The sequence below is a fragment of the Scardinius erythrophthalmus genome (assembly GCF_964197995.2).
Source record: "Scardinius erythrophthalmus genome assembly, chromosome: 18".
NCBI classification, from domain to species: domain Eukaryota; kingdom Metazoa; phylum Chordata; class Actinopteri; order Cypriniformes; family Leuciscidae; genus Scardinius; species Scardinius erythrophthalmus.
The window spans coordinates 39,454,871-39,479,375 of NC_138238.1; positions in this window are offsets into that span (position 1 = coordinate 39,454,871).

The window sequence follows — 24,505 nt, forward strand, 5'->3', positions numbered from 1 at the left end:
ACCGCGCTTGCCGCCGCGGGCTCTGGAACAGCGCTAGGGACAGCCTGAGATGAAGAGCGAGAGGCTCCCTTTCTCCTCTTCTTTCTCCTTGGTCGCGAAGCGGAATCCGTAGCCGGACTAGCGACCAGTTGGAGATGTTCAGCAGGGATCGTAACTGGAGCTGGGAGGGCGTTCTCGGGCAACGCTGACTCTGTAGAAGATGACTCCGAAGGAGAATCCCATGAAGTTCGCCTCCCTCGTTTGCCACAGAGATTAGCAGGTGTGGGTAAAACCTCGGGAGACGAAACAGTACCAGCCTGAACACCCTGGGCAACAACAGCCAGGACACGACCCTCCGGGATCACAGGCAGCGAGACGGATGGAGAGAAGACAGAGCCCCGCAACTCCCTTCGTGACAGGCCGTCCACCATGTCAGAAAACGGGCGATCTATCAACCTCTCCCGTTCAGCCAGAGGAGGAGGAGCGTTGAGACCCGCTATGAAGTAGCGGTTGAGAAGGATATCAGGGAGGAAGAGCCGCTTCTCATTCGCGACCCGGGCATACTCCCTTATCGAAAGCTCTCCCTGGGAGGGGATCGGGAGTTTGCCCCTCTTCGAGTCGGCGATGGTCCTGTGCCACCACTCCTTAAGAAGGTCCGACTGAGACTCGACGGGCGAGGACCTTCTGTCTGCTGGGTTCGAAGATGGCCGGTTCATTCTGTTATGGTGATGCAAGGATGAACCCAATTGCAGACGGTTTGCAGGAAACAAGGTTTATTCTTTACAAATAACAGGGAAAACAAAACCCACGAGGGGGCAAAACAAGACAGGATAGACTAACAAGACTAGACTAAGACTGACAGAAAACAGAACAATAAACTAACAGCTAAGACAGGATCAAACACTTCACAAGACTTCAATTCGAATGAATCTTCACATAAAGATTGGCAATGAACCGGCACAGGACAGCAAACACAAGGGGATTAAATAGGGAGAAACTAAAGATGACAACAGGTGACACAGATGATTAATAATGACTAAACAAGGGTAACAAGGGGGCGGGGTTATGTGACGAGACAATACAAGCACATGGCCCAAACAAATGGCCATGTGCTTGTACACAAAACATGGGTCTGTCATGATCCTGCCTCAAAACAAGAAAGATCTAGGACATGAAGGCAGAATCATGACAATAATAAGTTGTAGTTACTAATAGAAAATTCTAAAGTGGACCATCGAAATAATGAGTTACTAAAGCAATGTCCCTTGAAGTCGTGATTTACAGTGAGTTTAGAACAGTTGTTAGACTCGACGCGGAGACCTAAAACCACCTTAGTTGTTCTAAATTCACTGTAAAACACGGCTTCAAGGGGCTTACTGCTTTTATAAAACGGTTACTCCATAAAAATATATTTTTAATATTTATATTTTAATATTTATTTCATTCATAAAATAAACACCAGCAACAAAAAATATAGCGTTATAACCACTGATCTATATAATATCATTCTATATAGATCAGTGGTTATAACACATTTATTCCTCCGCCAAGCAATGTACAGGGTGGGCCATTTATATGGATACACCGTAATAACATGGGAATGGTTGGTGATATTAAAGTCCTGTTTGTGGCACATTAGTATATGTGAGGGGGCAAACTCCTCAAGATGGGTGGTGACCATGACATACACTCACCTAAAGGATTATTAGGAACACCTGTTCAATTTCTCATTAATGCAATTATCTAATCAACCAATCACATGGCAGTTGCTTCAATGCATTTAGGGGTGTGGTCCTGGTCAAGACAATTTCCTGAACTCCAAACTGAATGTCAGAATGGGAAAGAAAGGTGATTTAAGCAATTTTGAGCGTGGCATGGTTGTTGGTGCCTGACGGGCCGGTCTGAGTATTTCACAATCTGCTCAGTTACTGGGATTTTCACGCACAACTATTTTTGGGTTTACAAAGAATGGTGTGAATAGGGAAAAACATCCAGTATGTGGCAGTCCTGTGGGCGAAAATGCCTTGTTGATGCTAGAGGTCAGAGGAGAATGGGCCGACTGATTCAAGCTGATAGAAGAGCAACTTTGACTGAAATAACCACTCGTTACAACCGAGGTATGCAGCAAAGCATTTGTGAAGCCACAACACGCACAACCTTGAGGCGGATGAGCTACAACAGCAGAAGACCCCACCGGGTACCACTCATCTCCACTACAAATAGGAAAAAGAGGCTACAATTTGCACGAGCTCACCAAAATTGGACAGTTGAAGACTGGAAAAATGTTGCCTGGTCTGATGAGTCTCGATTTCTGTTGAGACATTCAGATGGTAGAGTCAGAATTTGGCGTAAACAGAACGAGAACATGGATCCATCATGCCTTGTTACCACTGTGCAGGCAAGTGGTGGTGGTGTAATGGTGTGGGGGATGTTTTCTTGGCACACTTTAGGCCCCTTAGTGCCAATTGGGCATTGTTTAAATGCCACGGCCGACCTGAGCATTGTTTCTGACCATGTCCATCCCTTTATGACCACCATGTACCCATCCTCTGATGGCTACTTCCAGCAGGATAATGCACCATGTCACAAAGCTCGAATCATTCCAAATTGGTTTCTTGAACATGACAATGAGTTCACTGTACTAAAATGGCCCCCACAGTCACCAGATCTCAACCCAATAGAGCATCTTTGGGATGTGGGGGAACGGGAGCTTCGTGCCCTGGATGTGCATCCCACAAATCTCCATCAACTGCAAGATGCTATCCTATCAATATGGGCCAACATTTCTAAAGAATGCTTTCAGCACCTTGTTGAATCAATGCCACGTAGAATTAAGGCAGTTATGAAGGCGAAAGGGGGTCAAACACAGTATTAGTATGGTGTTCCTAATAATCCTTTAGGTGAGTGTATACTAATGTGCCACAAACGGGACTTTAATATCACCAACCATTCCCATGTTATTACGGTGTATCCATATAAATGGCCCACCCTGTAGTTCCAAAGAGGTTGCCAAGCAACACATGCAGCAACAAAGCATCACAAACAGCAGTTGCGCAGTAACACTAATGTAATGCGGTCACAGGTGTGTGTGTGTGTGTGTGTGTGTGTGTGTGTGTGTGTGTGTGTGTGTGTTTGTCGAGTCATTTACAACGGCTTCGAACGCGGCTCAACCAATCAGAATCAAGGACCGCGGGCGTTTTATAACACTAATTTTAACCCTAGGCTTATTTGATGAAGGACTTTATGTTCAGTACAACATTTATTGATGTTTAATGAAGCCTCTATTCCCTCATTTAAATTTTATTTGTTTTAATCAGAGACTTAGACGGTGCTTCTAAGATCACTGTTCTCATGGGGAAAATGGATTTGCAATTCCAACATGCCTCGTTTTCACCTGTATTGAAACAGGATGAGTGTGGCTGAAGCAAAATCATTAAAGGAGTAGTTCACCTCAGAATTAAAATCTCCTGATAGTTTACTCACCCCCTCATCATCCAAGATGTTCAAGTCTTTCTTCAGTGGAAAAGAAATGAAGGTTTTTGAGGAAAACACTCCAGGATGTTCCTCCATATAGTGTCTTCAATGGGGTCCAACGGGTCGAAGGTCCAAATGTGAGTTTCAGTGCAGCTTCAAAGTCTCGACACGATCCAGCCGAGGAATAAGAGTCTTAGACAAACCAGCGGCCATTTTATAACAAAATAAACATTTATATACTTTTATCCACTAATGCTGGTCTTCCACTAGCTGTGATGAGACACACATTACATAATTACGTAATATGGAGAAAAATTCTGAAATGTTTTCCTCAAAAACCTTCATTTCTTTTCGACTGAAGAAAGAAAGACATGAACATCTTGGATGATGAGGGGGGGAGAGTAAACTATCAGGAGATTTTAATTCTGCAGTAAACTCATTCTTTAAGAGGATTAAGTTTGCATAACCTGGTGTAAAACAATAAGGTTTCATCGGTTAACATTAGTTAACTCCATCAATGAACATTGCTTCTACAGCATTTATTAATCTTTATTTTATTTTATGTAAAAGTCCACAGACAGTCGGTTATTCTCTCAGAGATCTTCTGGCTGTTTCTCACCAGCAGTTTGAATGGACTGTCAAAGAACTCTGAATATTTACTCAATCAAACCTCAGCCTGAATACGTCAGTCGGACACACAGTCTTGAAAGGGTCTCTTTTGAAGAGGAGTTCCTGACAGGATTGAGCCGTTTCTGAGGGATCCTGCTGTTAAAACAAGACGACACACACTCCAACATGCACAGCTCAAACACACTGAGAGTTGCTGTGGACGAAAGACATTTCTGTCATTACATTTATTCCATTTTTTGAAAACAAATGTGGTTCAGCATCATGCAAAAATAAATAAATATTTTTTTATTTTTTTATTTTTATTTTTTACAGAAGTCTCTTCTTCTCAAGGTTGCACTTGTTTTGAAATATTATTCCAGTGTAAAATCATCTGTTTTCTATGTGAATATACAGTAAAGTGTCATTTATTCCTGTGATCAAAGCTGAATGTTCAGCATCATTACTCCAGTCTTCAGTGTCACATGATCCTTCAGAAATCAGAATAATATGATGATTTGATGCTCAAGAAACATTTATGATTATTATCAGTGTTGCAAACACTTCAGGTTTTTGTGGAAATCGTGATACATTTTATTTTTCAGGATTCTTTGATGAATAGAAAGTTCAAAAGAACTGCATTTGTTAGAAAGAAAATCTTTTGTAACATTATAAATGCCTTCACGGTCACTTTTGATCAATTTACTGCATCCTTGCTGAGGTTTTCATTTCTTTCTTTTTTCAGACCCCAAACTTTTTATACCCCCAAATGCACAATGGTTTATGTTTTGTAAATCCTCTCAGAAGTGTCTGGAACTGAATGAACGTGTGAGATACACTGCTGTGTGAGGAAGAAAAGGCTGGTTTCTGCACTGACATTTGGACACTAATTGCTTTTTGAATAAATGAACTTACAGAAATCTCTCTGTCCTGAACCAAAGCACAAGCTCCATTCATCACCGTAATGGAAAACTCAAAAACAAAACCATATCAGCAACTTTAACCTCACAAAAATACAACAGAGCCTTCTTTTTCATCTTGCTCAAAAAGCATTTAATTTCATCATTTATTCTCCCCATCCAGTCCCATGCAAAGTCTGCAGAGAACTAGAAATATTATGAGTTTTTTCCAGTTAATGCAGACAAAAATAATGCAAACATTTTGTAAGTTGACAAAATGTGGGAGTACTGTGTTGCATTTTAATTTCAAAAATAATTTAACCCTCTGGTGCTCTTCAGGTGTCGTTTAAATAAAATAAGATAAAATTTATTCATTTTTATTTCAATTAAATTAATGTACTATATTTTAGTTCGATAATGCTTTTTATTTAATATTTTGTATTTTTATGGGATTTTATGGTACTAAATTATATTTACGGCGTATTTATAATCCATTTATTCACTTTTTGAGCATAGACCTGAAAAATAAATTTCCAGCTTAAACTGTGGTAAATCTTGAATGCTTTAAAACACAGACTGAAGTTTGATCTCTTATTTAAAGATGACACTTGGCAGATTATTGCTGAAGTGAGAAAAATAGTATGTGCAAAAATACTATTTAATTTTTTTTTATGAAATATATATTTTCAATAACATGTTTTACTTTAAAAATGTGTGTGTGTGTGGGGGGGGGGGCAGAGTCATAAATCTAAACAAGGTGTGTTCAAAATTTAAGCCTGATATCTCAATAAATGATCTTTCAGTGAGATGTTGTTCGGCTGCAGTACCAAACGCTTCCACTAGAGGAAACTCGTCTCATTCATTTCCAATGCGCTCGTTTCTGACCGCGAGGAGCTCAAGTGTGACTATAGTTTTCAGGACCATTTAACCTTTATGAATCATATCCATGATTTTCTTTGTGTTCACACAGCAAGTGCCAAAACCTTTACCAAGTTTTGTACCATTACAATGAAGTAAAAAAAAAAAGAAAGATTTCCATTCAAAAATGGCCGAAGAGCACCAGAGGTGCTTGAGCTTTGAATATTAATGAGGTTACATTGCTGTAAATCTCATAACTATTGTCTAAATCCTCCAGAAGAATATACTGCATACACATTCCTTCATTTCTTAGGTTCAGTTCACTCTTTAAATTGGCTGGTGCCAAAGCCGCTGATCTGAAGCTTGTGTCAAAGGGGATTTTATGTGGGATTTTAAGAGTGAACGCTCGAGGGCTTCGATGAGGGAAAGATAAGGCAGAAACAGAGACGTCGTCGTAGACATTAATCTTACAGGAACTGGCCACTGATGGACAGAGTCTCTCAAGAGTCAAATCAGTCAAACCCCCTTCAATAGCTGACAGAAAGGAGGTCGAACCCTGAAACCAGCGTCATCCGTGTGTGGACAAACACTGATGGACTGAGACCTTTAATTTGCCGCTTTCCGGATTTCAGCCGATCCGCAGGGATTCACCACGAAAAATCCCATACCACACCTCATCGTGCATTTGATTATGATTCATAATCCATAGCGATAATTACTGCTAAACTCTGCTTTACTGAATCACTGCGAGTTGTAGGCCCACATCAAAGACCAGACATTTAATGAGTTTAACACCAGACTTCATTAAACATCACCTGAAGTCGAAAGCCGTGACCCAGATTCTGAGTCATGGGACGCGACAAAATAAATCACAGACGCTCCATCTCAACTTCATCTGAGGGATCTGTGCCGTGCCGGAAGAAAGAAAGACAAACTCCTGAGCCAAAACTGCTCATTATTTCTAAGTCAAGGACTAACTTCAGGGCTTTTGTGTTTTCTTCTGGAACTCGGGTTTGAGAGAGAATCATGGGAAGTCATCAAACTCACATCAGGTTTACATTACGTGCCCCACAGGAAGATGTGCACCGATTCATCATCTCTTTTGTCAGTCAGCACACTTTAAAAAAACAAATAAAATAAAAAACTGTAAAAATATGTCAGATGTGGTTTTCCAGATATTTACTGTAAAAAATACGGTAGCAACATTTTTGGTTTTACAGACTTAACATAAATTTACAGTAAAAAAATGTATTTCACTATCTGATATAATGTTCATTTACAGTTCTATTGAAGTACGGATATCTGTTTTGTACCATTGTAATACACTGACAACCACCAATCACAGCGTCTGAGAGTCACATGATCAATCAAAGCTCATCACAAGCAGCTTTTCCACAAAACAGTTAATATTGATATATAGAAGCTGCACAGTGTCATTCACACACACACACACACACACACACACACACACACACACACACACACACACACACACACACACACACACACACACACACATCATCATCATCATCATCATCATCATGCTGACACACATACAATTTAAAAAATGCAATAAACATTTATTTAACAACTTTAAATGTGACATAAAAAATTTACATAACGGATTAGAAAAAACTAAGAAAACTATGAAGAAACAGTATTTCATCAAAAATACATCAAATGTGATGTGTCACGCAGGGGATTGTCGGAATGCCAATTTACGTTTTTTCACTGTAAATTATTCAATGACTTGTTCTTTTTCACTTCTGTACAGTTAACGGTATTTTACTGTAATATCACATTAAATATACAGTTAGATCTACCACAGTAATTCACTGTATGTAAGGAAACTTGTAAACCAATTAACAGTTTTTCACTGTAGCATTTTAAAGTCTTTTACTGTTAATATCACGGTATTTTATTACAGGGTGTTTATATAATATTTATAGCCTATATATTTTCCATTCTGACTATTATCTCATATGTCAGGCTTTACAGGGATAGTTGCACATAATAATGCACAATTTATAGTAATTACTACAGTAACTACGTGTAATGTGTGTAAGAAGGACTGTAATATAAAGTGTTTCCATAAGAACAAAGGCATGCTGTGTTGTGTTAGTGTATTCAGGACTGGCGCTGGGCGTAAAGGGATTTGTTCTCGTTCTCTCATCGACTGCTTACATGTAAATCAGCAAAGCAAGCTTTAAGCCCTTTATTGAGGATCTGAGTCTCAAACGAAGCCAGATCATAGAGACACAGCTTGTGTTTATCCATGCCAAATACACACACAATCATGCATGTTAAATATGAAAGTGTGGCGATGGAAGAAAGTAGGAGATATGAGTTAGAAATGGAAAGTGTTTTGTATAAGATGCACTCAAGAAAGATGTTTATACACACATACGCATTTTTCAAACTGTCATAATAATTTGTTAACAAACAAGTGTTCATTACTTCAATGAGCTCAGTGTTTCTGCCTTTAATTATTACATTGTTTAATTTAATACATTTTTAGCTATCTGTGATTTTGTATATGTAAATTTCTGAAATACATAACTTCACATAACAGATCACTGTAACTGTAATGTGGACTGTAAAGCTGCTTTGAAACGATGTGTATTGTGAAAAGCGCTATAGAAATAAGCGTGAATTGAATTGTATATACTTTGCATATTCATTTTGGTTGCACTTTGCACTTGCAGATTGCGTATTATCCTCATGTTATTCCTGTTTTGGTCATTGCATTTCTTGGTTTTCTGTGACCAGCGCTTTATCTCAGTGTACAGCTGAACTTTATGAAATTAAAACCAATTAATGGCTCAAACGCATCTGCAGTTTTTACAGTCTAACTCAAAGCACTATTGTGCACTTACACATCTGCACCTTTACAACATCGTATTACGTAAGACAATAACGATATTACACCAGAGGAAGAATGATTAATAACTATTCATATCCCTTTATTATACTGTTACACAATAGACTGTTTATAGGCTAATATCACTGACAATAAACTGATGCTATGAGAAGAAATCCATCTCTGAAACACCTTTCCAGGACAGAGGAATGAATGACTGTCAGGATTCAGCATAAAAGTAATGAAAGTTACTGGCGTCGCGTATATCCGGATAAATGATCTCGGGATTCAATTAACGTAGAAGTATCAGAACTGTCATGTTGAGGGATTTCCAGGACAGGGTTATCAGAATCTGCTGTAAGATGTGGAGCTCTGAATCCAGCTCGCAAGGATTACGCCAGACAGTTTTTCCCAGTAATGCTGTACAGAAGTCTTCTGTAATTCCCAGTTAAGCGCAGAATCCCTTGACTGTTGCATGCGTTCAGGATCGAGTCCACTTTACGGTTCACAAAGGTGGAATGGCTCTCTTTTAATATTCCTCAGATGAACAGTAGAACTGATGCTCGCCGGAGAGAACGGCTCTCGTCTGAGGCCTCGGAGAGTCAGGGTTACGGTCATCTCTCGGTCACACACACACACACACACACACACACACACACACACACACACACACACACACACACACACACACACACTCATATATCTGGAGAGTGATGTGATTCGCTTATTCTGTCGTTATATGAATGTCACAGTTCAGTATAGCATGGTACATTGGAATGTTGAAATATGTAGATGTGTATGTGGAATATGAGTGTTTTTAATGTGTGTTTGTTTTTTAGCTTGTGATGTGATGCCACTGACCTCATCTAACGGCCCTTGTGGGATTTATGAAGGTGTTGATTTAAATTAACTTCAGCCTTTAGCCATTAGCCTTTAGCCATTAGCTATTGCAATATGTACATTATACCGTGTACAGTGTAATGGATGGACAGACAGACAGACGGACAGATGGATCGATGGATGGACGGACAGACAGACGAAGGAACGGAGGATGGATGGATGGATGATGGATGGATGGATGGATGGATGGATGGATGGATGGATGGATGGATAGATAGATAGATGGATAGATGGATGGATGGATGGATGGATGGAGGGATAGATAGATAGATGGATAGATAGATAGATGGATGGATGGATGGATGGATGGATGGATGGATGGATAGATAGATAGATAGATAGATAGATAGATAGATAGATAGATAGATAGATAGATAGATAGATAGATAGATAGATAGATAGATAGATAGATAGATAGATAGATAGATGGATGGATGGATGGATGGATGGATGGAGGGATGGATGGAGGGATAGATAGATAGATGGATAGATGGATAGATGGATGGATGGATAGATGGATGGATGGATGGATGGATGGATGGATGGATGGATGGAGGGATAGATAGATAGATGGATAGATAGATAGATGGATGGATGGATGGATGGATGGATGGATGGATGGAGGGATAGATAGATAGATGGATAGATAGATAGATGGATGGATGGATGGATGGATGGATGGATGGATGGATGGATGGATGGATGGATAGATGGATGGATGGATGGATGGATGGATGGATGGATGGATGGAGGGATAGATAGATAGATCATCTTGGCCTCATAAAAACAATGAGAATAAAATAGTTACTGTAACGCAGGGTGAACTCAAGAAACAAAGGGAGCGCTGGATCCAAAGGCAAAACTATTTAATAACAAAATAAACATAAACAAAACCATAACATAGACCAGGGAACCAAGAACAGAATGAGAAACACCAAACGTTCATCCATGTAGAACAAGACCAACACAGGAGACACACACACACACACACACACACACACACACACACACACACACACACACACACACACACACACACACAGGGGCAAACAAGCTGAACAAGAGAACAACACACACCTGAGGAAGACTGATCAACAACTACAACTACAAGACATGAGGAACACAAGACAGCAGTCATGACAGTTACAGCATAGATGTATGAGATGATAAAAACTTATACCAGTAATTGTTCCCAACATATATGAAAAATGTTACCAGAGAGAGAGAAAGAGAGTAAGAGACAAAGAACAGAGGAGGCAAAGAAAGAGCCAGAGAATAAAAGAGACAGAGCTACTGTTACATATTCTTTTATCCAATGTGACCCAAACCCAAATGTGAGGCGTTGAAACTGACCAATCAGAAGATAACAACTTCCCTGACCGTACTAAAGGTGTGTAAGAAACAGTAAAGCAATTGTCTTTGTTCATTTTCAAATATCTTTGATTATTTTCAATCCTACACCTTCATGAACACCAGACCAGAACAAAACTCTAATCCAACTTCATTTATATTCCACATGTGCCGGATATGGGCCGGATCCGGGCCGGATCTCTATGTTGCTGTCATGTTGGATTATGAAAAGATTATTCTCTGTCATCTCCATCGAAGACTTTCAGTAAGTTCAACAGAATATTTAGTTATTTTCCATGAATATATACAGTACACATATGCTGTAATAATGTAAATCTTTCTTCAATGGTTCTTATAAACTCTCAAATGTATCAAGCCACGGTGGATTAATATTCTTATGGAGGCTTCACAAATATGATCTAAGAATGTTTTGTTCTGTTTTCTCCTCAAATCAACAAATTGTGGGAAAGTTCAAAATAATAAGTAAAGTTAAAAAGTCACAATTACAAGAAACAAAGTAGCAACTGTGAGATTCAAGGTCATGTTGTTACATTGTGAGATTGACTGTCACAATTGGGGAAAATAAAGTTGCAAAGACCTTTTTAAACAGAAACAGGCTTCATATATTTTTTACCTTTGATTTTTTATGCTTTTAAACACACCTCAGAAGACTCAGGCTCAAGGGATGAAGCAAAGCTCACACTGAAGCAAGGAAATGTTCAGAACACAAACGGGCGAGAGTCAGACTCTTCCTTCTAACTCATTTACTGCTTTACTGCGTTCGCCACTGAAACACAAACTGAGGATCAAAGACCCCAGGCGTTATTCCCTCCGCTTCATTACTGAGATACAACACCCGTTTCATGAGAGGAACAGCACTGATGTATTATAATGTATCAAAACAGCATAAAATGCATTGTAAAGGTGCATTACGAGGAATCATTAATGCATTAAAATACTTTCAAAGCAAGAGTATAGTGGAATTCCGAAAGTTTGGGTTCAGTGAGACTTAGCACGGACGCATTATTTCTATTTCTAATAAATGCTGTTCTTTTGAACTTTCTATTCATCAAAGAATCCTGACAAATATAATGTATCACGATTTCCTCAAAAATATGAACTGTTTTCAACACTGATAATAATCATAAATGTTTCTTGATCATCAAATCCTCATATTAGAGTGATTTCTGAAAGATCATGTGACACTGAAGACTGGAGTAATGATGCTGAACATTCAGCTTTGATCACAGGAATAAATTACACTTTACTATATATTCACATAGAGAACAGATGATTTACATTATAATAATATTTCACTGCTTTACCGCATTTTTAATCAAATAAATGCAGCTTTGCTGAGCAGAAGAGACTCTTTCAAAAACATGAAACATCTTATCAAGCCCAATATAAATAAACACACACACACACACACACACACACACACTGCACAACACAGCACAGCAGAAGGCAAGCTTTGCTATTCTTCTGAATAACTCTCTGCTAAAGTCCTTTGACTCACACAGAGTAAACAGAGTAAACTGGTGTATTGTGAGTGAAATGTGTGTGTGCTTCGTTCTGAGCTCTGATTGGCTGCTCTGCTCGTTACTGTGTGTTTTAATGTGGTCTACATCTTTTATATGGGTTCTATCCTGTCGAGGTTTCAGCATCGCACCATTAAAACAAGACCCTGACGCTCCAGCAATTAACTGGCATCAGCTCTCACACACACGCTGGACTGAAACACACACAGCAGAGCTCACACACACTATTACAGCAAATGAGCTCAACGCCACAGAACACGGCATGTTGTGTCTTCCTGATACATGAGCACAGGTGCTGTGGTATTTTACACATTTTCTGTATTAGTTTATATTTATTAACTATTGCTGCTTCTTCATTTGTGGAAACGTGATACATTTCGTCAGGATTCTTTGATGAATAGAAAGTTTAAAAGAACAGCATTTATTTGAAATAGATTTTTTGTAACATTAAAAATGTCTTTACTGTCACAATTTGCATCCTGAATAAAAGTATTAATTTCTTTAAAGTCCCCCTGTGGTGAAAATCCAGCTTTTAATGTTGTTTATGTGTCTATGTGGTGTTTTTAATATGCTTTAAGACAAAGCATGTGTAAGTTCATAAGTCGACAGCATTGCTGAGTATTTCCTCCTTAAAACTGCAGTGAACCAAAGACAGTCTCAAAAACACGCTTTGAAATCGCTGGTGTTTCTGACGTCACAAACTACCTTGTAACCAATCAGATCAACGTGTGATCGTCAACCAGTGGATCTCTGAGCTGAGCGAGTGAGTGGAGGCGAGGCTCATTTGCATATTCATAGACCCACGCATACTAAATGAGGCAAGGGTGTCGAGTTACAGTCAAGATATTTTAAGGCATGAAGACATTGTTTTCAAGGAAAAAACGCTTAAAGGGGGGGTACAATGGTGTTTCATGTATTCAGAGTTGTTTACAGTGTTAAAGAGATGGATTCTCATGCTTAACATGGCCAAAGTTTTTTAAAAATATTTTGGACGAATAACGGAGAATTTCTGTGCCGAAAATCTTACTTCCGGGTTGGTACAAGTTTCGGCTGGTTTTTTTTTGACTGTGGATCTAATGACGTAGACCAGAGTGGAACTCCTTATATGAGCATTTCTCCCGGAAAAGCGCGACCGCGCACACGTCGACCAGAGGAGAGCGAGACCACGCACCTCAGCGCGCTTCAACAGGAAATCATCGGCAGCGCTGCATAGTGTCTCCAAAGTGTTTTTGGTGAGGGAAAGCTTACCAAAGAACCCAGCGTTAGGAACAGTGGATGCAGAAACGAGTTGTGTAGACTGTTTGTTCCCTGCATTTCGACGATGAATGTTTTATAAACAAAGCCCAGATTGACGGATTCTCTCTATGGCTCTGGCTCCGCCCACACGGCCCGCCTCCAGACGCTCGTTTTTTTCCGGAAAGACTCGGTACAGCCTATTTTCTCTTATAAATATAATAAAACTAAAAGACTTTTTGGAGATATGAAGGATGCAATACTACTCTATAGGTACTCAAGATTAACAGGAGATTGAGTGAAAATGAGCATTTCACCCCCCCTTTAAAAATGTAAACGTACAATATGTAATTTTGTTCGCAGCTAGGGGTTGCTAACCTCTTACATAAAAACAAAGGCGTAGTTTGATGACGCAACATTTGCTAAGAATTATGGATCTTGTCGTCAACGTCAAGCCTAGTAGATACATCGATGTTTTTATCATGACTGTGATATGAAGCACATTAGATCAACATTAGAATAACATACAGATCATATTCTAACATTTTATCATTGTTGAACTTTATAAAATTGATTAGTTTTATGTAAATGTGCTCACCTGTTTAATAAAGTAGGCTAACTTACATGTAGGAGCGGTCGAAGTCTCGGACGTGGAGCTCTCGGCATCTCGAAAACACCGCGCTGATATTGATTCTCGTTTTAGTTCTCCTTTTTTATCCAAAGTCTGCTTGCCATGGTCAGGCCCGGCTGCAGGATGAAATGACTGAGGGGGCATGTGAAATTGTTAAGGGGGCTTAACACCATCAATGAACAATACACACTGATAACTTGCTTAGTAAAAAAGATACTAATACATAATAAGCCAGCGTCATTTATTATGCATATATTAACCCTTTCACGCTTAATTTTAATATTCTAACTGACTCCCATAGTGAGTTTTTTCAAGGCGACTGTTATTTTAGAACGTTCCCCCTTAATGTTTCCATGGCGACGCGTCATAATTTGTCACGTGACACACCGCAACCACAATAACACTGACAGATGTATCGCTTTTATTTCCTTTTCCCTTTTTTATTCAAAATATTCACAAACTTGCTTACCATGTCATCAACTATCTGATATTCCGATTCTCTGCAAGAAAGTGCAGAGAAAAGTGGTCGGTGAACTGTGAGAAGAGTAAACTTCATAATTACTTCCACTGTGTTTGTCTCATATGAATAACACACGTCGGCAAATTATATTTGAATAGATTATTATTGCTGCTTCCACATACATCAGTGTGTATTTTACAAACTCCAAATGTATTGTTTTACTAGTGCTTATGTGTATTTAAATATCTGAAACCTAAAATAAACATTGTGAGGTTGAAAACGCTGTGATATGACAGCGCTGCGCGCGTCCGTCTCTGGCTCAGCGCCAGCCAACGCTTGAAAGCACAGTTTGAATCTGGCAGTTATGTCGTCAATGAACATTCTAAATCCCATATGTGTGACCGTACTCTCAGCACTGAAATAAAAAATCCCATATACCACTCAAAAGGTTAAACATTTCATTTGTAACCATGAATACAAAAATGAAACTGAGGGGGCACAAATCAGATCTGAGGGGGCAATGCCCCCTTTTGCCCCCTCGTGGCGCCGGGCCTGGCCATGGTCCATAATGTTTGAACGAAACAACAACAGCGTGCAGATAGACATTTCGAACTACACAGTGGTCCACGTCTGTCGCCTTGGTTACTATCAGAGGGCTCTGGTTGCTATGGCAGTACGAGCGGAAACCAGGGAGAACGCGGATATGACGCCATTGACGGCAACAAAACGGAAATAAAGAAACGTGACGTGTCTTCAAATTAAATTACAAATTTCTCCTGGTTTGAAAGTCGTTGAAAACAGTTGGGATAATGGAAGTGCACAAAAAACAAATATATATATAACATAGATATAGTGATTTTTGCTATTTTTAAAGCAAAAAAATTACATATTGTACCTTTAATTTTAATGATCAAAGATGAGTTTTAAGGGATAAAATGATTGACTACAGGGGGACTTTAAAATTAAGTCTTTGCTGAGCCCAAACTTTTAAATGGTTAGGGTTAGTTGTTCTTCTAAAGCAGCACAACTGTTTTCAACACTGATAATAATCATAAATGTTTCTTGATCATCAAATCCTCATATTAGAGTGATTTCTGAAGGATCATGTGACACTGAAGACTGGAGTAATGATGCTGAACATTCAGCTTTGATCACAGGAATAAATTACACTTTACTATATATTCACAGAGAAAACAGCTGATTTACATTATAATAATATTTCACTGTTTTCACTGAAATATTTGATCAAATAAATGCAGCCTTGCAGAACAGAAGAAACTTTGTTCAAAAACATTAATAAATCTTAAATATTCCAAACTTTTTAGTGCATGTCTTTCTAAAGAGGTCTATGATGTGTATAATCATTACTGCTGATGTGATTAATTACTTTACATCATTATAGCACTGACTGACTGATGACGCCACCAGAACATATTCAAGCATTCACTATAGCAACTATCCCAATTTCTGTTTAAAATTAATTATTAAAATTGTATAAATATTACATAAACTTGTTCCACACTTTTAAAACCACTGGTAAAACATCTAACGAAGTATTAGCAATGTACATGTTGCTTGCAAGACATTTCATCAGAACACACATCTGCTTCTGAATGCTCATCAATGGAGAGCGATGTCTGGAGCTCGTTTTTCACCAGTGACCCTTTATTCCTGCGGCCTTGATTCAGCATCGATCGGAGATACTGAGAGCTGATACGAGAGAGAGAGATTAAAGGTCTCTAAACGAGCGCTAATGTGATGATCCAGTCCGGATGGTGATCCGAACTCATCCGACTGTGGGAGTCGCTGCTGGTTTGTTGTTGCTGCCAGAAGTTGTTTACCTCCTTTTCATTATAGCTTACTAGAGGACAAGGTACAGTGTTGTTTGGCCTATAAAGTCACCAATTGACACTTGTTTTTTAATGGTGACATATTTTGCCCCTTTTACAAGATGTAATATAAATCTCTGGCGTCCCCAGAATGTGTCTGTGAAATTTCAGCTCAAAATACCAGATCATTTATTATAGCTTGTCAAATTTGCCCCTTTTTTGGTTGTGAGCAAAAATGTATCATTTTTGTGTGTGTCCCTTTAAATGCAAATGAGCTTTAGCTCCGCCTCCGTTCAGAAGAGGGCGGAGTCTTTACTCGAGCTTCAGAAACTCCGGCAATAACAGAACAGGCCAATCTCCCTCATCCAGAATCCCAGAATAACCAGTAGCGAGTGCAGCCTTACGGAGAGACTCAGGAAGAGTATCTTCATCATTGCGTTAGAACTGGTCTCTGTTGTCGCGTGTGAAACCAAATGTCAGCTTGTGTGTGTAAACGTGCAGATTAAGGGCCGGTAATATTATAATAAGATCCTCTTCATACGTCAGAAGGAGAGCGAAATGTGATCGGCTTATTTTCCGACATGCTTGCAGAGAAAGACTCACCAGAACACAGTTACACTTTTCATGTTTTCTGGGTTTCAGAAGCACCGATTATACACGGGAAAAGTCAGATTTTCATGATTTGTCCCCTTTAAGTCAACCTGTCACTCACATGAGATCAGCCAATAGCAAACCACAACCATCCAATCATCCAATCAATTCCCCACAGACACAATCAAGCCCCGCCCACATTTGTTCTTGTTCCAGAAGCGTTTCACTCGGATATACGGCGCAATAGAGGAGAAAAGACCAGCGCATCTTCTCTTTCATGCTGATTTTAAACACAAGTCAGCTCTGGCTAATGATGAACAAGCACATGATAATAGAGGAACAGGTCTGAGCATCAACATTAACCCAGAGTCACATCAGAGATGGAGACGCCACACAGCTTCACTGCTAATGAGCAAATCTGCCGGTTTGATCTCTAACAGAATGGATGTCAGTTTACCAATTCTGGAGCTAATCATCCATAAAGCCCCAGAGCCCTCGGATGACTGTCCTGACCTCGGCGAGGACGATCTCCTTCCCTGAAAACACTCTGAAAACACTCTCAAAGTCAGACATGTCGAGCGATCGGCATCGCTTTACTGCAGCTGTTCAAGGACGATCCGTTGTGCCCCATGACAGGCCCTAATTTAAACTGGGGATAATGGCAGGGTAATGAGTGCCACAGACATTTCAGAATAGCAAATCAATACGCTGGTATTTCTGAGAGTCTGATCGTGACGGTGTTCATCGTCATTATACAGTCGCAGCACAGATCTCACTTCTTTTCTTCCAGCATTTCTCTCGTGTCCTGAACAAAACATCGACAGGTGGGAAGTTGTCTGACTGTCTGATGTGGTGCACAAACATATGTTTTAATCAAGCTGCAACCTTCCGGTCTCTCTCTTGAATCCAACACTGAAGTGAGTTAAACTGCAGTTCATCGACTGGCCACTAGAGGCCGGCTGCAAACGGGAGTCAATCCCATAGGCCTCCATGTTAAAATGCCCAACTTTACAGCAGAATAAAACATGTTTACAGCCTGGTGCAAAAAGTGGTTTTGGTCTATATAGCTAATGTTGCCCTTCATGAAAACCGTGAGGGGGTTGAATTTTTTTATAACTCATCCGTTTAAATTATATTAAGCCTTAAAGTTCTGCATAATTAAGGGCGTGGCCACTTGAGTGACAGGTGGATTGCCGCTGATGTCACTACTAGCCGTTTGTCTGCTGTCTGTTAGCGTCATGTCACCTCTGCTAATCCGCCTCTCTGCACATTGTCGTTTATAACAGAAGTGACGCGCGGCCAAGATGGCGACGGACGGCTCCGCCCACTTTGGTCTTCAAAAATGCTCTTCAGAAACACTAAGGGTGACACTATTTTTTCACAGTCTATCTATGGTTTTAATCAACTTCATTCCTTAGGAACTTAAAGGGTTAGTTCACCCAAAAATGAAAATTCTGTCATTAATTACTCACCCTCATGTCGTTCCAAACCCGTAAGTCCTTCGTTCACTCCAGTGGTTCAACCTTAATATTATTAAGCGACGAGAATAATATTAATATTAGTACTTTTTGTGCGCGAAACCCCCCCAAAATAACGACTTTATTCAACAATCTCTTCTCTTCCACATCATTCTCCTATGCTGTTGACGTAGTGAAAACAGTGCAGCGCTTCTGGGGTCAGAACGTAGGCTCACTATTGGCCGACGCTGGTCAGCATCACAGGCATCACACACATGTCCAGCGTCGGCCAATAACGCTGCACTGCAGTGGAAGAGAAGAGATTGTTGAATAATGGAGAATATGGGCAAAATCATCAACATTCAAACAGGAAAACATGTTCTAGTATAGACCAAAAACAACATCAAGACTTTGTAAAAGGGCATATAGACAATGTAATGCCCTGAGAATTACTAAAAGACATAAACAATCTAGAATGAAGAAGGGGCAACTTTAAAAAAATAAAATAATTGTATGCATTTGTAATGTAATGTAATGTAATAGGAACTGTCGCACAAACTCATTTTAAAAATCCTCTAAGCTGTTTCACATTCTCATTAGCTTTCATCATTATCCTGGTCAGCGGCAGCCATTAACAGAAACAAATCCCACCGAGTTACAGACCAGAGAAAAATCCATTGATACAGGCTGTAGACTCCCTGTGTGTGTGTGTGTGTGTGTGTGTGTGTGTGTGTGTGAGAGAGAGAGAGAGAGAGATTGTGTGTGAGAAAGAGATTGTGTGTGTGTGTGTGTGTGTGTGTGTGTGTGTGTGTGTGTGTGTGTGTGTGTGTGTGTGTGTGTGTGTGTGTGTGTGTGTGTGTGTGTGTGTGTGTGTGTGTGTGTGTGTGTGAGAAATGCTAATAGGCTCTCTCACTGCTTTCGTCCTCTTATCCTCTACATAGAGACAGCAGGGAATCGAAGCTCTTCTAAAACACCTCTGATACTCCTCTAATGAAGGTTATCTATCTATCTATCTATCTATCTATCTATCTATCTATCTATCTATCTATCTATCTATCTATCTATCTATCTATCTATCTATCTATCTATCTATCTATCTATCTATCTATCTATCCATCCGTCTTTCTTTCTGTCTTTGAATTCCTTTTTATTCTTACATTGAAAATCTGCGTCCTGTTTGCAACCTCAAGTCAATTAAGGATTTGATTTGAAATATAAAAGGATTCTAAATTATATTCTGAATGACGCACGACCCTGGTTTACTGTAACCTGGTTAGCATATTTCAGTCCAGGTAAAGGTCACCTTTACCCTGCTTTGTAAATAAGCAAACCAGTTTACAAATACAAGTAAAGTGTAAAATCTGGGAGCCATACTCAAGATTAATAACCACTCAAGGATGACAGTATGAGTTAGGAAATAATAACCCAGATATGGGTTTATCCCAGGGTTACAGTTTTCCTCAGTCGCTTTGGTGCATTTCTCAGATCAGAAATGAAATTCTCAAAACTACTTGGTCATCATCTAGTCTCTTGTGCACATCATTACAGCAGTTTCTCATTCGTTCGAACAAGTTGTGACTGCTTTGGTACATTCATGCCATTGATTATGCACAATTGTCTGCGGTTTCCAACATTATCAGTTGCTAATGCCATGTTGCGCGATAGTCTTACTCCTCAAAACATCTAGTCATTAGTTCATCAAGTCATTAAATGCAAAACGGTTGATCTAGTTGTCATAAACTGTGAAGCATATTTTCTACACATTTCTATTAGACTTTTTGTAAATGAGCCATGAATTGATGAATTGTGCAGGTGAATCTTGACGTTCACTAATGAAGGGTTCATTATGTGATATTGTATGTGATATTATATGTCATATTGGTTCAACCAATGAGAAACCATTTCTCTGAAATAGCTCACGGTTGCATCTCATGAAGCTTCGATTGGCAAGCATATATACAGCAAAAGCACAGTTCTGCCTAGGGGTCTTTGTGCCTCTATTTCTTTTTCTTTTCTATATCACAATAATATTGTAATGTTTTTTTGTTTTTTTTGTCAGACCACTAGTAAAAGTGTAACTGTGAATCCTATCCAGTCTCTTTTAATCCATAACTCACGTAGTGTGCACATTTGTACTTTTGAAATGGATATATGGCATACAGAAGTGCATTTCAGTACAATGACTGTCCTCCAAACTGTTGCCATAGTTTACATCAGGTAATACTCACAGAGTGCAGTGTTTTATTGACAACATGACTAAGCATTCTGACTGTCTTGTTTGGGAACAATGACACAAGGACTTTTCATTCTGATGGCACTGATAAGTTCATTGGCATAAATACTTACTTTTGAGAGATGAACTAAACATTTTGAGTAAGTTACAGGCTTTTGCAGGTAATCCAATGTGTGGTGCTGTTTGTTTTGAGAATGCACAGACTTCTCTGCAAATATTACGGATGATTTGAGAAATGCACCAAAGCGACTGAGACAAACTGTACGAATAACCAAGGGTTAACTATTTCACATGTGCAACAGAGACTGATCCATACTTTCAACAGGTCCATCAATAGATCAAGTGCATCTGAACAGGAGAGGAAACATCACCATCTGAATGAAACATCAGACCTTTAAGTTTGAAGGTCTGGAAAATAATGAGGTCGAGACACAAGGTCGGACCTGCACTTTTCCTCTGAGAACAGCAGAATTTAACAAAAACTTCTGGCAGGAGAACGGAGAATCTGCAGTGATTGATCAGAGATGTCACACACTGACAGATGCTTCGGGCCCAAATGCATCTCTTGGTACTATAAAAAGGATTTTAGGCTAAGATGGAGCTTTGAACACTTTAATGCTGGATTTTCTGCAATGACCGGCAAAAATATTTCCATAATACTTTAGAAAAATGTGTGATCAGTCTTCCCTTCTCTTCCCAATTTAGAAATGATTCTCCTTCAAACCCAAACAGAGAGACAGGAGAATGAAAAATGTGCATGCATTTTCAAGAACTGGAAGATCATTGTGTGTGTGTGTGTGTGTGTGTGTGTGTGTGTGTGTGTGTGTGTGTGTGTGTGTGTGTGTGTGTGTGTGTGTGTGTGTCTCAGAGTGAGTGTTCAAGAATTACCCTCGCATTATGATAATCCCTCAATTATGCAGGGATATAATACAAGAATATGGGTTATGTAATATTCTACACCATGCATTTGCACTCTGAATAATCGCTGCATTTAAACCCATTCTCTGTATTCAAATACAACATATCTGACAATTGCTGTTCAGTCACCATTATATAAGAAACTCCATTTTCTGAACTTCATTAATGGATCGACGACAAATAAGAGCATATATTAGAAAGAAATGGAAACATCTTTAGGGAAAAACTGCCAAGTCTTTGTATTCATGTTGGTTTTAAAATCTTTTATACCATGTAAATTTAATGACAGTAAAAATGTCATGTGGTGTAACCGTCAAACAACCTTGTGTAAACATAAACATATTAATCGTTAATTTTTTTAAAATAGTTTTTCAAGCAAAAATATATATTTTTTTACAAATATAATTAATGGTTGACCGATATACATTTTTGCGATGTCTGATGCTGGTAGATAGAGATCAGATGTAATATTTAATATATAGCACATTCTGCAATCAAATATATGTTTATTTTTACATCATATTTACTAAATTGCAAATAAATAATAAGAAAAGGCTTCATTTTAAATCGAGGGTGCAGGATAAAAATGCGCTCTTGAAGATCTAACAGCTGGAGTCAGCCAAGCTTGTAACGTTCATGGAATTTAATATTTATTAGATATTTAAACACTTGAATAAATTATAGAAATATGTATTTGCTGGATACTGACAGTAGGCTATGAGTAGAGTTTGTCTTTCTATTATTAATAACAGAAAGCCAAATGCTATAATACTTTTTTAATACTTTATTTGTTTAACATTTCCTTCCAATATTTTTTTAGACAGAACTGTTAAACAAAGCTTGTCAAAATAAAAGTCCTGCTTTCAACACTTATTGGTCAAACAGAAAAACATATTATGATGCCAATAATTAAATAAGGCCAAATATCACCTGAGATATCGGCCTTTATGAATTCATAAATGTAACTAAGGTTTTGTCACACAAGGACATTGCTTGAAGATTAAATGATCTGATTTATTAAGAGCTTTATTGACCTTGTTTTGAAGAGTGACTTGAAAATGTCAACACGTCTGCAATAGAACGTGCAGCTATACATTGATTTATTTTTATGCACTTTTAATGCAATAAAAGAAGAAGGTTACAAGTGCTTTTCTCCAGTATTAATCCAACTGGGAGTCATCCGTACACCTGTGCATTATAATGAATGTTAAAATGTCAGAGACACAGAGCATAAGCATGGTACAAAATGAGTGTGTTCAGGTATGCGACAGATGGCCTCGTCTGAAGTCACTTCTCTATTAACCCAGAGACTAACGAGACAAGAGGCTTTAGGGAAATTGTAATTGATTAAAAGAAGCGAAGGAGCGCAGCAGTGAGTCGATATGAGCTGACACCTTGTCATTGTGCAGACGCCTGTGTAATCAGACCATTCGCTTTCAACACTGAAGGAAATACTGCATGCATTCAGAGACACATCTGCAAATCATCAATCAATTATTCTTTCAGTAAATCATCCCTGCTAACACCTGTCATCTTGCAGGAGATTTATGCCTTTATGACGAGAACGACATCTCTATGGCAGATATACGTTACATTCAGATGCAGGTTGAGTTTGACACAATGGCAAAACTGATTATATATAGTGCCAGTGGAAGACGTGAAGCATCTTTCTTTTTACTCCCCGCTCTCTGAAATAATAGAGCATGTTTTGAAGGTTGACAGGTTTGTCTGGTTTCTGAAACCACTGATGATTTCTAAAGATTTCCATATGCAAGCCTGCAGACACTGAGCAATCTGTGAAACCATGTCCTTTACGCAACACAAATCATTCTGATATAGTGTTCTTGTTTCACATCATCTCTTCAAGAGCTGGCGAAAGCTCTTACCAAAGATTAACTAACTAACTAACTAACTAACTAACTAACTAAACGACAAACTAAAAACTACTAACTAACTGAGTTATTAACTAACTAACTAACTAACTAACTAACTAACTAACTAACTAACTAACTAACTAACTAACTAACAGACTGACTGACTGACTGACTGACTAACTAACTAACTAACTAACTAACTAACTAACTAAACGACAAACTAAAAACTACTAACTAACTGAGTTATTAACTAACTAACTAACTAACTAACTAACTAACTAACTAACTAACTAACTAACAAACTGACTGACTGACTGACTGACTGACTGACTGACTAACTAACTAACTAACTAACTAACTAACTAACTAACTGACAAACTAAAAACTAGTAACTAACAAACTAACTAACTAACTGACTAACTGACTAACTAATTAACTAACTAACTAACTAACTAACTAACTAACTGACAAACTAAAAACTAGTAATTAACAAACTAACTAACTGACTAACTGACTAACTAACTAACTGACAAACTAAAAACTAGTAACTAACAAACTAACAAACTAACTAACTGACTGACTGACTGACTGACTGACTGACTGACTGACTGACTGACTAACTGACAAACTAAAAACTAGTAACTAACAAACTTACAAACTAACTAACTGACTGACTGACTGACTGACTGACTGACTGACTGACTAACTAACTAACTAACTAACTAACTAACTGACAAACTAAAAACTAGTAACTAACTAACTAACTAACAAACTGACTGACTGACTGACTGACTGACTGACTGACTAACTAA